At 40.6% G+C, this 14,322-nt stretch overlaps 1 protein-coding gene across 2 annotated transcripts in view; it reads right to left on the bottom strand.

The window, feature by feature from the left end:
- EDA2R (ectodysplasin A2 receptor) overlaps positions 1–12,624 on the bottom strand; it is a 60,345-nt gene extending 47,721 nt beyond the window's left edge. For both annotated transcript variants that reach the window (XM_019647965.1, XM_019647968.1), the window contains exon 1: positions 12,456–12,624. The gene's annotated coding sequence lies outside the window, so the exon portion shown is untranslated. The remainder of the gene's footprint in view (positions 1–12,455) is intronic.
- Positions 12,625–14,322: the final 1,698 nt, after the last annotated feature.

The following is a 14,322-nucleotide window of genomic DNA, read 5'->3' as shown; positions in this document are numbered from 1 at the left end:
GAAGGAGGCAGGGAGGGAGGGAGGGAAGGTAATTAGTTATTGTGGTAAGTGGCAACATTAAGGGATACATAATCATATGAAGTATTCATAGTCATATAAGAGATTTATCTAGTGTCTGGAAGGCAGGCTCTAAAATTCTTATTCTCCTTAATATTGGCAAGACATCCGAACACCCACTGCACTGCCACCCCCCACCACTGTGTTTGGTTTGAGAAGATTCAGGAGGATTTGGTCACTTTCTGCCAATATCTGAACGACTGTCATAGGGCATAAGAGACAGATGAGATTTGTAGGCTTAAGGGGCCATAGTGAGGACCTATGGGTGGAAGGTACCGTCAGACAGATTTGTGCTCAAAAGGAATGATTTTCTAATAATCACAATGAAGGGTCAGGTCAGTCTTCAGGGCTCCAGATAACACTCTTTTAATTTATCTTCACTAATTTAATGTTCCCAGCCTGGAGTCGGGGAGCCAGGGTCATTCTCCTTAGTGTCTGCCTCCAGCCTGTCTGAATTCAGAGTGATTCCTCCAGGGGAGAGTGTAGACCTAAGATTCCCCTCCAGTCATCTCTCGAGACCCCTCCCCAGCACGGCTTTGCGGATCTTGGCTGTATGTCCAATCAGTGAGGTGCAAGTTGGCTCCTCATGCGAAAGAAAGCTCAAGGTTAACCAGGCAGGCTGGGGTTTTCACAGCCTGCTGTGGAGCATTTCTAATGGATGATCTAAGAAAGCAGTGAATGGAGGTAGCTTAGGTATAGAAGCTACAGGCAGAGTTACTACTGAGCCTCAGGGAGCAGGCGTCTCCAGAGATATCCCCAGAAACCAGTCAGCACCTATGGGGGAGGTGAAGGCAGTGTTAGGATCTGGTCTTTAATTTTCAAAACAGCCTTATGAAATAGGTACTATGATTATCATCCTTATCTTTCAGATGAAAAAGCAAGACACAGAGAGGCCAAGGAGTTCTAAAGCACTCCTTCCCAATCAAAGGTTCTTCTCATCTTCCCTGAACAGCTATTGTATACTTCTGCCTTCTCCCTAAAGTCCCTACTTTGGCATTTTATCAGTCCAGAAAAAATGGACACCTTTCCTTATCATCACGAAAACAGATGCTGTTAGGTATGAAGTCCTTCAATCTCTTTCCCTTATGCTTGGAAGGTTCTCTTTCTCCTCCCATCCTGGCCTTTCCTCTTGGAGGAGAGGAGGAGAGGAGGAACCTCTTGCCCCTTCCCTGTCTCCTATGGACCATGCTTTATTTTTAACCCCTCTCATTGGTACCTTTATTATTCACCTTCCTTTTTGTGTCCAGCCCCTCTACCCAGAAACATATTTGAATTCCTCCTACTTGGGGTGGGGGGACCCTTCCCACTACTTTGCCTCCTTCTGGAATTACTGTGTCTCTAAGTTTATTGCAAGAGATTTTAAGATTCTCCAGCAATAACGCCACCTATGGAAAGCCAGCCTCACTAAGCTAAGAGGTCTCCTAAGACTCGTCTACAAACCACTCTTGAACACCAAAACACTAGTTGTCATGTTGCCCCTGCTGGGGAGTCTCTATACTTAAGAACTAATAATAAGTACTCACTCGCTTCCTTTACCACCATTATCCCCAGGAACCTGCATGGCAGCTTCTCATTGCGTATGGCATGAACTCTGAAGTCTTTTAATGCATTATTCTGGCAATAGCAGCAATAGTAGCAATAGCTACACTTTTGAGCATCAGAAGAGTTCTTAGGATTATATAAGTACTTTACCTGAATTATCTGAGTCTCAAGGGATTCTTGAGGTACACCCTGCCACAGGCTTTTTAAAAAAAATTAAATTGAAGCTCTGAGAGGTAAAGTGACTTAATTAAGGATAGGCTATTAAGCAGTAGCAACATTAAGATTTAAACATAGCCTCTCTTCTGACAACAACCCCCCATAATAACATTAACTACCATTAAATCATTGTCTAATATGTACTATGTATTTTACCAGGTTCATTTTGAAAATAGTAGTATGACTAGCTGCTGTTTATGAAGAACTTAATATGTGCCCTGTGCTATGGTAAGCCCTTTTCATGCATTTCATTTAATGCAATGACATGTGAGACAGATCCCATATTCTTCCCTCATGGATGATACAACTAGGACTTGAGAAGTAACAGAACTAAGGCCATTAAGCTAGAAAGTGCATAAAACTGGGTTTGTTTCTGACTGAAAATCCTGTGCTCTTTCAAGCACAGCATATTGGCTGTTATCAATCAATACTAGAATACAGTAGAAAAGGAATGGGCTTTAGTGAGTAGACTCTTGAGTTCAAACCCTGATGTGTCCACCTACTGTATGACTTTGATCAAGTTTCTTCATCTGAAATATGTTAGAAATACTACGTTTTTAGAGCTTTCGGATAATCAAATGTGTTTGTAAGTACTCAATAACTGTGAATATTGATGTATCATCTTTCAACCTCATATCTTTCTATCTTCCTTTATTGTAGATCTCGTAGGGATGCTCCCTGGTACCCTACAGATGAGTTGTTTGGTGGGGATGGTGGGCTTGGGAGATTAATCATCACTTGGTCAGTCATTTCTTTATATGGTCCACAGGCCTCTCCACAGCTACAGATAATCAGTGCTGATGCCATTTAATACTCCTGAGTATGGCCTGAATGCCCTCTCTTCTAGAACAACCCTCACACCCAGAGAGATGGAGGGAGGGAGGAAACGATCAAGAGAGGAAATATAAGTGAGAACATACAATAATAAATCATTATTCCTTGTTTTTCTCTCTAAATAAACACTATAGTTTAGGTGTGTTGTTTACAAATTTTATATGAATGGAATCATATGCTATTTTCTCTTTCGTGTCTTGCTTATTTTACTCAATATTGTTACTGTGAGATTCATTCAAGATATAGGGTGTTATAGTTACTAATTCATTCTTGTTGCTAGTCATCATTTTCTTTTACAAGCATACAAAACTGTAATATAATTTATGAATGTATATGTCCTCTTTATATAAGGCCATGCTAATTGTCTATCTAGTGTTCCAATTTTAGTTTATGTGCTGTGGGAATGAGTATGAGACTTAGTTTCTTCATCAGTAAAGTGGAGATAACAAAACTAGCTGCCTTGGAATTCCATTAATACTCCCTCCTCTGAATTGTTATTTATGGAGTATGACTAATTTGATATCCAGCCCTGTTGCCTTATCACCCCTAATGTACTGTTTCTTAGATTTTTCATAGATGTTACACTCATCTCCTCACATATATTGTAAGCTCCTCACATATATTGTAGATTTTTCATAGATGTTACACTCATCTCCTCACATATATTGTAAGCTAACTAGAATGCACATCATATCCCATACTTTGATATCTCCCATGACAAGGACAAGGTGGAATCACATACTCTTGGAAGTAGAAGGGATCTGAAAGATCTTTTAATTGGAGCTCTTCTTTCAATAGTTGTCTGACTATGGCAAAGTCAATGAAAAATAATAAAAACAGGAAGATTATATTCCATCATCCTCAAGATGCATATTTTTATTAATGCAGCTCATTCATTCATTCATTCGAGCAATAATGCTGTGGTTTCAGGTGCTGAAAGAAGCAGTGAATTAAAACAGAGAAGAATCAAAACAAAGTCCCTGCCCTGAAGGAACTTACAACTTTATAGAGGAAGGTGGAATGTGTATGTAAATTAGTGAGACAAAGCATTTAAAGAAATATTTAAGTATTTAAGGAAATAGTCATAGGTAGACTGGAAGAATACATGCAAGATAAGTAAGGTCTGATTGGGTCAAGGAGTAATTCAATCACGGAAATCTTCTTGAAAAAGGTGAGCCTGGAGCTTCACTCTGGGGAGAATGCCAAGAGATGAGGCATTGGCATTTATTGACAGCCTACTATGTGCCAGGCAGTACAATAGGCAGGTTGCTTATGATAACTCATTTAATTGTCACGGCTACATGTAATACCTGTAAAAACTAAGGCTCACAAGGGATTAAACATTTCAAAGTCACAAAAAGACCTATGGCAGCACAGGGGCTTGAAACCAGTTCTTTCTGGCCCTAAAATCCACCTTCTTTTCATTATAGCACAGGAGGAAAGGTAAAGCTCCTACAGTTCGGCAGCTCACAGCCTAGTTGGAAAGATAACTGTTCTCTAATTATTTCACATAAAAATATTAAGGGAGTGGGTGACCGGTTAGCTCAGTTGGTTAGAGGGTGGTGCTGATATCACCAAGGTTGCTGGTTCGATCCCCGCATGGGCCACTGTGAGCTGCACCCTCCTTAAAAGAGTCAACTATGCCATTGTAGCATGAAAGCAGTGTATAACCAATGACCATACTGTTCCCCAATAAAATTTTTTTAAAAACCTTAAGGGATAAATTCCCTCTGTCCTAAGAGAAGTGACACCCATCTTTACCAAATGATGAGTCAGGTATAGTGATTAAAAACAGATTGTGGAGTCAAACAGCACTAGATTCATCTATCAGATATAAGTTAGGTGCTTACTATGCATTAAGGACAATACATAGATATTAACAAATATAGGGAATCCCTGGTTTTATGGAGCTTACAGTCTACTAGGGGACAAAGGCAATAAATGTCAACAAATTAAGACACTTTCAGGAATGATATCAACTACAACAAAATCAGGGTCAGGAGAAACAGAGAGATGGGGGTGTATGCACATGCATGCTATTTTAATAAGGTGGTCGAAGATTGACATGAAGGAGTCAGCCAAGAGAATATATCTAGGGGAATAGAGTTCCTGGCAGAGGGAACAGCAAGTGTAAAAACTATGAGGTGGGAACACATCTGACCTGTGTAAGCAACAGCACGAAAGCCAGTGGGCTGGGGCAGGATGAAGGAGGGGAGGTGTCATACTAGATGAGATTTGTGATATAGGCAAGAGTTTCTTTTTTCCCTTTCTGTACAATGGAATAATAATAGTACTTACAGGGAATAAATGAGATAATGCATATTAAGAGCTTAATACACGTCTGGCACATGTAAGTGTTCAAAAACTGACACATGCCATCATTGTTATTATTATCAGGCTGACCATGCCTAGTTTTTTTCCACACAAGTGGCAAGGTTTGAATTAGAGGCATGACTCAGGGCAAGCAACTCTCTTGTGAAGGAGGCAGAGACCAGAGCTTTAGTAGAAATGAGGCAGCCAGATACAGGAAGTAAAATCTCCATTCTTCATTGGCACAAACAGACTCGAGTGGTGTCGCAGAGAGCGACCCACGTTTAGTATGGGGGAGAAAGACTGGAACAGTAGCAACAGGGCTGAAGACCACTACAGCATGATGGTTCACAGAGCAAAGTGAACTAGCCTGAGAGTTAGGAGGCTTTGTCTTCTCATCTGAACAATATTAATAATAACTACCTCATAGAATTGATAAGATTCATGAAAGCACCTTGTGCACAGCTGACATGGAAGAGGGGCAGAAAGCATGTTTTTCCCTTTCTGCTTCCTCCCATCCTCATGATGGAAAACAAAGGTCCACTGTTAAGAATTGGGGCTCATGAAGGGACATCATTGACTAGAGAACTCGGTTGTCCATATTATATGTGCCCCACAGATGCAAGTCCTCATTGCTAGATGACATTCAGGACAATTGCTTCAGACCTCCTCTGTGCTCATCCTCATTTATCAAATTCCTTGCTCGCTACTCTGACATTAGTCCACTGATTCAGAATTCTTCCATATATTCTTCCTGCATGTGGGCCCCTGACTTACCTACATTTTGGGTTTGGATACCTCTTTGGTCCTTTGTGCTTCCTTATTGTTTATGGGGTGGATAAGAATTTCCTGGCCCTGAAGAATCCACCCTCGCCCTTCCTTCCATACTGGGTCAGGGAAAGAAGGGGATAGAATGTGTGCATCTGTCTATGCAGGGTCCCTGCCATCAGAACAGGGCCACCTTGTCATTGTCCCTGGATCCATCTAACGGAGAAGGTGACTCAAAATGAAGCCTCCCCACCTGACCCCCCCCACACACACACACACTGATTTAATTTTGGTTTTTACTTAGGTAGGGAGGAAGAGGTAAGGGACAGGCTTCTTTGGTGCTTCTTGCCTCCAGTCAGAATTAGTCTGCACTATAGGGCGGAGATGAACTTAAATGTGGAGAAAATAGTAGGCCAGCTAAGAAAGTCAAGAGAACAGATCCAGAAAAAAAAAGATGCAAGAGGATACATGTCATCTTTACTACTTTCTGGAGCAATGTAACACGTAAATAATACACAACTAGAAATTATTTTGAATTGAGGGATTCAGTGGCCACAGGTAATCAACCTTGGCTTGAAATCCCTGGAAAAATAAAATAACCAGTTTGGTCCCTGTTCCCTGGGAATGTATTTTGACACAAGACAGAATATTCAAGAAAAGTGCACCAACCACATCATTCTGGGTGGACTGCAGTTTGTGGTTTGACAGCTTTATACAGACAGTAACCAGTGTACTCTGGGTTCCAACAAACAGATTCCCAGTCTGTGAAACAACTTTGAGAAAACTACAGCATTTTGAGTCTGAATAAGGAAAAGATTTTCTGTAAACTCATTTGTTGTATTTCCCGGTATCCCACTTCGGCTGTTTGTTTATGTTTAGGGTTGATGTGTTTAACTGTGGCCTGCTAAGGCTGTTGAAAGTGTTTATAAGCAATGTTCTCTCTGATATGGAACTCATATCAATATGATGGCAAAGGGTCTGCTATATGTGATCTTGTGAAGAGAGGCAGGAATGGACGTTCAGGAAATAATGGAATGAATTGGGTCCTTAGAAAAGAGGGAAATGGGATTATAAATTATCAATTTTAAATTCCAGTTAGAAGTGAGAACTGGCTGAAGCTCAGGATATATTAGAAATTAACCAGCAGCTTTTGGGGGCTTACTGATAACCTCAGCTGTTTGCAGTTTCAAAGAGCAACTGTGCCTACTATAACCCGGCTAGCTGCCACTCAGGGCAATGCAAAATGCTGTCCCTTTACCCTTGCACTCTTCCTGCCAGAAAAGACCCAGAGTCCTATGAAGAGAAGATAGTCACTTTCCCAAGTCTGAGATGATGAGAAGAAAGTGTTTCAGGCATCTTATTGTTTACCTCCTTACAATGCCTTGGAGATCTTTCCACAGTACAACTATTTGTTACATTTTGTTTAGGACCCAGAGCATGAATGTATCAAAGTTTAACTATTTTCCTATTAATGGACATTTAGGTGTTCTCTAAGTTTTCACTATTATAAACAGAGTAATAGTGAAAGAATGTCCACATACATGTCTCCCTGTGCATATTTTTGAGTTATTCTCTAGGGCAGATGTTAAGAAATGAAACTATTGTGACACAGAGAACATTATTTAAAATGTTGATACTTCTAACTGTTTCCCAAATTTGGCTGTAGCAATTAGCACTCCCGCCAATAGTGGGCCACAGTATCTGGTTTGCTCAAATCTTGCAAAAAGATGCAGTTCTCATGCAGAGTAAATTCTTATAATTGCTTAGGAGGCTCTGTAGTCCCTCTCCCCTTCCTTGTTCCTACTATGGCTTCCTCTGCTTAAGCTCCGACACCTGGCATTCTTGCTTTTACTAGACTATCCCACTCTCCATGCCCTCTGCTCAGAATATTGTTTTCCTAGACAGCTTCTTTGCTCTCTCATTTCTTTTATGTTTTTGTGAGAAATCTCATAACCTCCGTGAGGTTTTCCCTGCCCATCCTATATGTGATTAGCTCTCTCCATTCATCCCTGTGCTTACTATCTTCCTTCTCCAGAATTTTCCTTCATTTATCACCAACTGGTATTTTCTATATGTCGTGTATGTATTTGTTTATTATTCATTCATTTCCTATTCATTTCCCAGAATATAAACTCCATGAGGAGATTAATGTCGGATTTTTTCACCGCTGTATTCCCACACACAGAATAGTGCCTGGGGCATAACAAAAATTCCATAAATGTTTATGGAGTGAATGAATAGATTGATTATCTGTAGCTGCATCCCATTTCCTCAAAGAAAAGAACTTTCAGTTTAACTGGGTATGTAACATCATGTTCATGATTAATCTGCTCTAAAAAAACTATTATTGGTGTCACAGAGCTTCAAAACTACTAAATTCACCACATGAGACTTCTTCAGTAATTGGAGACTAGCTTGGCGATCTATGAATTGATAACCATTCCCTTCTGCCTTAATTTCTGTTGGCAACAAGAAATCCTTGAAATGTATTTTCTGCCTTATTATTGAGAGCAAAGATTAATTTGCAAATTAAAAAAAATAGTGTGTCAGAGTAACTGTTTTCCCAGACTGCCCTCATGTATGCTATTGATAAAATTTTTTTAATTGCCTATTTCACGGGTAAAATTGATATCTCATTTTAGTCTTTATTATGCCTAACATATTACATTTGGAGTACAACATAACTTGCATTAAAAAATAAATAAACACACAATAAAAGGAAAATGTGGTTTCCTGAGGCCTTTGCCTCTTTAATAGAGATCCAGGATGTTTGAAAGATGGGGATGTTTGAATGAGGGTAGATTAGGACAAATGAGAGAAAGTGATGCTTGACCCAGCAAGACAAATTCAGGTCCTTGTTCACTCAACAAGCGGAACAGGTGGTGAAGATCAATTGGCTCAAGAAGAGCTGTGATAAACTCCAGGATGATGATGGTTTCACAGGCCCTTATGGAAATCTGAGGAGATCTGGGGAATTGAAAAGCATTGGGAATGGCACCTGTCTCTGATGGAGCAGTAAGAGAAATCATGAGGCTCATAATAATAGGAGGGATATAAAAAAGGGGAAATTTTTCATAAGTCTTCTCTGAGAAGGGTCTGTTATATGGACAGTTGTTCTTGTTTTATTTTAATATTGATATATTCAAATTTCTCAATATTTTTATCTATGGATGTTTGTGTTTGTGCCTTATAAATGAATTTTCTTTTTTGTTTGTGTGCTTACTATGAGCTAGCACAGTTTGTGGCACTGGGATAGATAAAGGAGCCAAAGTCACAGCCAGTACCTTCACATACTTACAGTCTACTAGGGGATGACAGGCATGTTAGCAAGTAATTATAACATGGTAAATTCATGTAATTATAGAAATATTACAGGATACAGAAATAGTAGAAGAAAGTAATAAACTGTCTGAGAGAGTGAGAAAAGATTTTAAAGAGGAGGTGATGGCCTGAACAGGGATAAACACGTATTTACTAGGCAAACTAGATGAGGACAGGCACTATACGAAGAAGAAATAGTAGAGTCAAAGGCATAGAAACAAAGAATATCATGGTATCCTCATGGAATTGCCAAGGGCAAGGGATAGACGGGGGTTAAGGATCTTGGATATTATCTTATACCTGCTACAAAACCATTTAAGGGCTTCAAACAAGGGAGTTACTTGGTCAGATCTGGTAGACAGACCACTCTGGCAGCAGTGTGGAGAATGGATCTGGAGGGGCAGATCCACAGACAATGACATTGTAATAGTTCAGGCAATAGATAAGGAGGGCCTGAACCAAGGCAGCGACAATGGAGAATCAGAGGAAAGGAAAAAAAAAGAGCTAAGTAGGAAGTAGAAACAGGGTTTCACATCCACGTACAGTTGTCTCCCCATTTCCATCTGCCTTTCATAGTTAATCTCAAAAGAGCTGTCTGCACTAGCTGGTAGCACTTCCTCACCTTTCATGTACTTCTCAACCTATCTAATCTAGAATCTGCCTCCATAGCACCACTCAACCTCAGTTCTTGCAACGTGCCCAATGATCTTCATGTCAGTAAAGCCAACAGACATGTTTCAGTTGTCATTTTACTTGACTTCCTTTGCCAAGTAAAAAGTGTACTTCCTTTTTAAAGTACACTCTTCTCTTGGCTTCTGGAACAATAGACATTTCTAGATTTCCTCCTTTCTCTTTGCCTGCTCATCCTCTGTCTCTTTTGCTAGTCCATATCCCTCTCTTGGATTTTTAAATGTTAGAAATCATCAAAGCTCTGGCTTCTGCTCCCTTTTCTTCTGTGTCTATGTTCTCTCCCTGGATGAGCACCTCCATATTCCTGGTTTCAACAAGAACATTTAACTAAAATTAATGTCCTCCATTTCAAGAAACATCATAATTTTATGTATCACCAAGAAAACAAAAACAAACAAACAAAAAACTTCCAATTAAATTATGACATCTCAAATTGCACTAGTCATCTCACTGTGCTCCACGCTTGTTCCTCTTTGTAGTAATCTGAACTCAAAAAACGACACCACCATTCACTTAGTTGTTCAAGCTAGAAACGAGAAACCTGGGACTTCTAATTCTCTGTGCCTCACCACCTCCTACCGATCATATCTAATTAGTTTCTATGTCCTACTGCTTTTACTTTCTAAATAATCCCGAATATGGCCATCTTTCTGACCCTCATTGTCACAAACCTAATAGAAGCACAACCTTTCTTGCCTGACTTACCTCAAAAGCATCCTAACTGGTCTCCCGAATCTTCTGATTTGCTATTAGCAGGCTGAGTGATCTTTTCAGAGCCCAAATTTAAGCATGTCACCTCCCTGATGAAAACCCTGCAGTAGCTCCCTATTAGTCTTAGGAAAAAGTCCAAATTATTCCTGTGGCCTATCTTCCTGCCCACCTCTCCAGCCTTGTCTCATGCCACTCTGTCCTATATTCTGTAAGTTCCAACCACACGCTGGCCTTCTTTTTAATTCTCAAATGTGCCACCCACCTTGTACACATGCTCTCTCCTCTGCTTGGATTCTCTTACTTCTCTTTATTTAATTCATTCCTCAGCCCTTAACTCAAACAGCACCTCTTCAGGGAAGTCTTCCATGATCCCAGACTATATGCCCTCATAGCACACCACTCTTTTCTTTTTCAGAATTCAAAATTGCAATTAATTTAGTATGTCAATTACAGCTCAATATGGGGCTTGGTACTGGAATGAAAGTTGTATGAAGGCAGGGGCTGTGCTAGGGGATATAATACTGGAAACAACGTAGGTACTCAGGTAGTATTTGTTAAATTAATGGAGAAACTGATGATTGATGGGATGTAAGAATTAGGGTAGAAAAGGAATGAAGAACGATAGCCAAGTTTCTGGCTTTGGTCACTAAGTTAGATGGCAGCACTTTATTTCTGAGGCAAGAGGAAAATGATGAATTCAGTTTTAGAAGAAAGAATCAAAGGTCGTTGTAAGATATATGGTAGGCAGTTTGATATGTGGGTCTGGAATTGGGGAAAGCAGCCCGGACTGTGGACATAAATTTAATAACCATTAGCTCCAGGTGTTGGTTGAAACTGAGTGAGGGGATGTGATCATCCAGGGAATGAGTGTAACATAAGAAAGAGAGAAGGCCAAGGACATATCTTTATAGAACATCAACACTTAAGAGATAGGCAGAGAAAAATAAACCATAAAAGGAAAGGACAGAGAAGTTAAAGAAATATGAGTACAGTATGGTACCATAGAGGTCAAGGGTCAACAGGGTTAAAAGTCAGAAAAGGGCCTACTGATCTTGCCAATGAGGCGGATGCTGATAGAATGCTTAGGGAAGTGAGCTGAAAGGTGAAATAGTCGTAAAGGCTTGGAAACCATGAATAAACAGCCCTTTTCCTTGAAGCCTACTGAGAAGAAAAAGAAAGAAGGCAATAGCTAGAGAGGAACCAGTGTCAAGGAAAACTTTTGTGTTCTTCCAATATGTGAGAAACCTGGTGAAGTCTGAATGATAACAGGACACATCACAATAAAGGTATCCTTCAATAAATTTGATTGGATTGCCCAATATGCAATGTTCTCCCTGTCACGTGAGTTCAAGCCCAGGCTGGATACAAAATCACCTGAGGATTTCTTTTCACAACTAGTATGAGAGTCAGGGTTGGAAGGTTGAACCCAAGTTTCCATAAGGTCTTTTGCACCAGTTCAACATGGTACAATGGAAAGAGCACTAGGCCAAGAATCTGGCAGGCCTGGTTCTGAAATCCCAACTCTGTCACTGACTAGCTGGACAACCTCATATAAGTTATTTAGCGTGTCTCTGTCATAATTTTCCTTATGTGTAAACCAACTTCACAAAATCATAATGAGGATCAACGGAGATAATGGGTGTTAAAAGTGTAACAGCATGAGGTGCTGTAATGCTGCCAAGGATTACTCAACTGTTGGGGAAGCCATTAACTTATTTTCAGTTAATAAATGCTTAGTATGAAAATTTTAGTTAATAAACTCATTTTATAACAACCCTGAGAGGTAGGCAATGCTAATGAGGAAGTGAAGCACGGACAGGTTAAGACGCTTGCCTGAGATCATTAAGTTAGCTCTAAAGATTAAACTCCACTAATCTTGAACTCAGCCTCAAATTCTGTCTTAACAGCCCTGCTGTAGAAAAAAAATAGCTGAGTGGCTGCGGCTCTCACGCTGCACTCTACCGCCGCCTACTGGAATGTCCGCCGTAATGACAAAATCGCTATACCTGTGGCTTAGAGACCTCTTCAGATTTTCCGAAGCGCTTTCACAAGAAGGTGCCGTCATAGCTCAGGGCTCCAAAACCCCAAACCAGGAGTCCAGGGCCAGGGTTCCATGCTCCTGTCAATGCGGCTGAATCTTTCCCGTCATGCTCCACTACATAGCGTGCGGGGGCGTCGCCGCCATTTTAGCTTCTCGGACAGTCTGCGTCATCAGGAGTTAAAGGTTCAGCAGAGGGCGCTGGAGTACAGCTTTTGTGGTGGAGGCTGAGGTAAGCCAACTAGGCGGAAATCTCAAATTTCTGATCTGTTCTTAAGGGTTGAACCACAAGTTTTCTTCGCAGACTGAATACACTTCCTAAGAACGCACTCCCCCACCCCCACCCCCGCCCCCACCCAGCCCCAACCGTCTTATCGTTTCACAATTCTTTGGCTTCCTGACCAGGGAATGTTCTTTTGTTTGTTTTTAGTAGTAAGGTTTGCAAAACTCTGGAGTTATAAATGTGGGGGGTGGGTGGGAGGGGGGAAGGCACCCCTAGACCCCAGTTTAAGACTCCCTCATGTCTAATTTCTCATTATCTTGCAGTTCACCTATTCCTGTAGTCCTTTTTGCTGAAAACCTTTTGTCTCCAACCCAGGGAGTAGTAATTAGAGTACCGGACTGAGAATCAGGACAGACCTTCAGATTTAAGCTTTGCCACCTTATTATTGTGTGACCAGTCACTTGACCTCTCTGAGGTCTCGGTTTATAAAACTGAAAGATGTTGGTTAATATTGGGGGATCTCTATGAGTCCTCTGCGTTCTTTACACTTCCAAATTTGTCCACCCCCACCTTTACTCCCAGAGTGAATTCTCTAAAATTAGATTAGATCTCCTCATTTAAATCACTTAATACCTCCTTTTGCCACAGCGAAGAGCTCAAACTCCCTACTGTGATATCAAAGACCTTCACAATCTGGTCTATTCTTCTCTCTCTGACCTCCACACCCTTGTTTTACTCCCAAACACCACACAGTTTAGGTCACAAGGCCCCCATTGCCAAAATAGGCTGTGTTAGGTGCTGATTAATCCTCTTCCCAGCACTGTCAAGATGTATGGTAATTATCTGTTCAGTTATTTTTACCCTAGTGTAGGCTGTGAGCTCCTTGAAGGCAGGAACCACTGCTGAATCTCCAGCTCCTAAAATAATGCATGGCAATTTGTGGCTATTCAATAAATATTTGTTGAATGAATGAATGATTATATGTTGCTGCATCCCCAATGCCAATTGCCATGCTAGGCATATAGTAGGTGTTCAATGAATATTGAATAAATAAACAAATGGATTTGAAAAATCTCGTCAGCTTCCCCAATATCTCTGGCATCCTGTCCTTCTTGAGTACCTTGCCAGGCAATAATCATCTTTACTTTGATTATTGGGAAGCTTCTTAACTATTTTGTCACACCTAGTCTTTCTACCATTGAGATAATTTTTCTGAAAACACAATTCTGCAATACTATTATTTGTCCCAAAATCTCCCAGGACTTCCTATTGCCTACAGGACCAAGTCTGAACTCTTTCGTCTGGCAATCGAGACCCTTCTGCAATGCGACCCTTTATTAGCCTGATGTTCCAAGCAAAAAAAAAATTACTTCCTATTCCTCAAATAATGTCTTACTTGTCCCTCTCCATGTACAATAAGACTGGGTGAGAAATAATAAGGACCCAAGTGAGGTCACAGGCAGTGGTGATGAGGAAGAGGGGATGAATTTGAAGAGATGCACATTTAAAAGATAGGCTGTCTTTATTTCTGTCTGTCTCCTTTTTATAGGTACCACCAAACTTCCTTAAGAAAATCTTTCCCTCATTCTGAAAATAATGCAAACCAACATTC

This window comes from Hipposideros armiger, unplaced genomic scaffold (genome assembly GCF_001890085.2).
Source record: "Hipposideros armiger isolate ML-2016 unplaced genomic scaffold, ASM189008v1 scaffold_119, whole genome shotgun sequence".
Lineage (NCBI taxonomy): Eukaryota > Metazoa > Chordata > Mammalia > Chiroptera > Hipposideridae > Hipposideros > Hipposideros armiger.
Note: the sequence above shows the minus strand (reverse complement) of the source record. Positions and strands in the feature narration are given on the sequence as shown.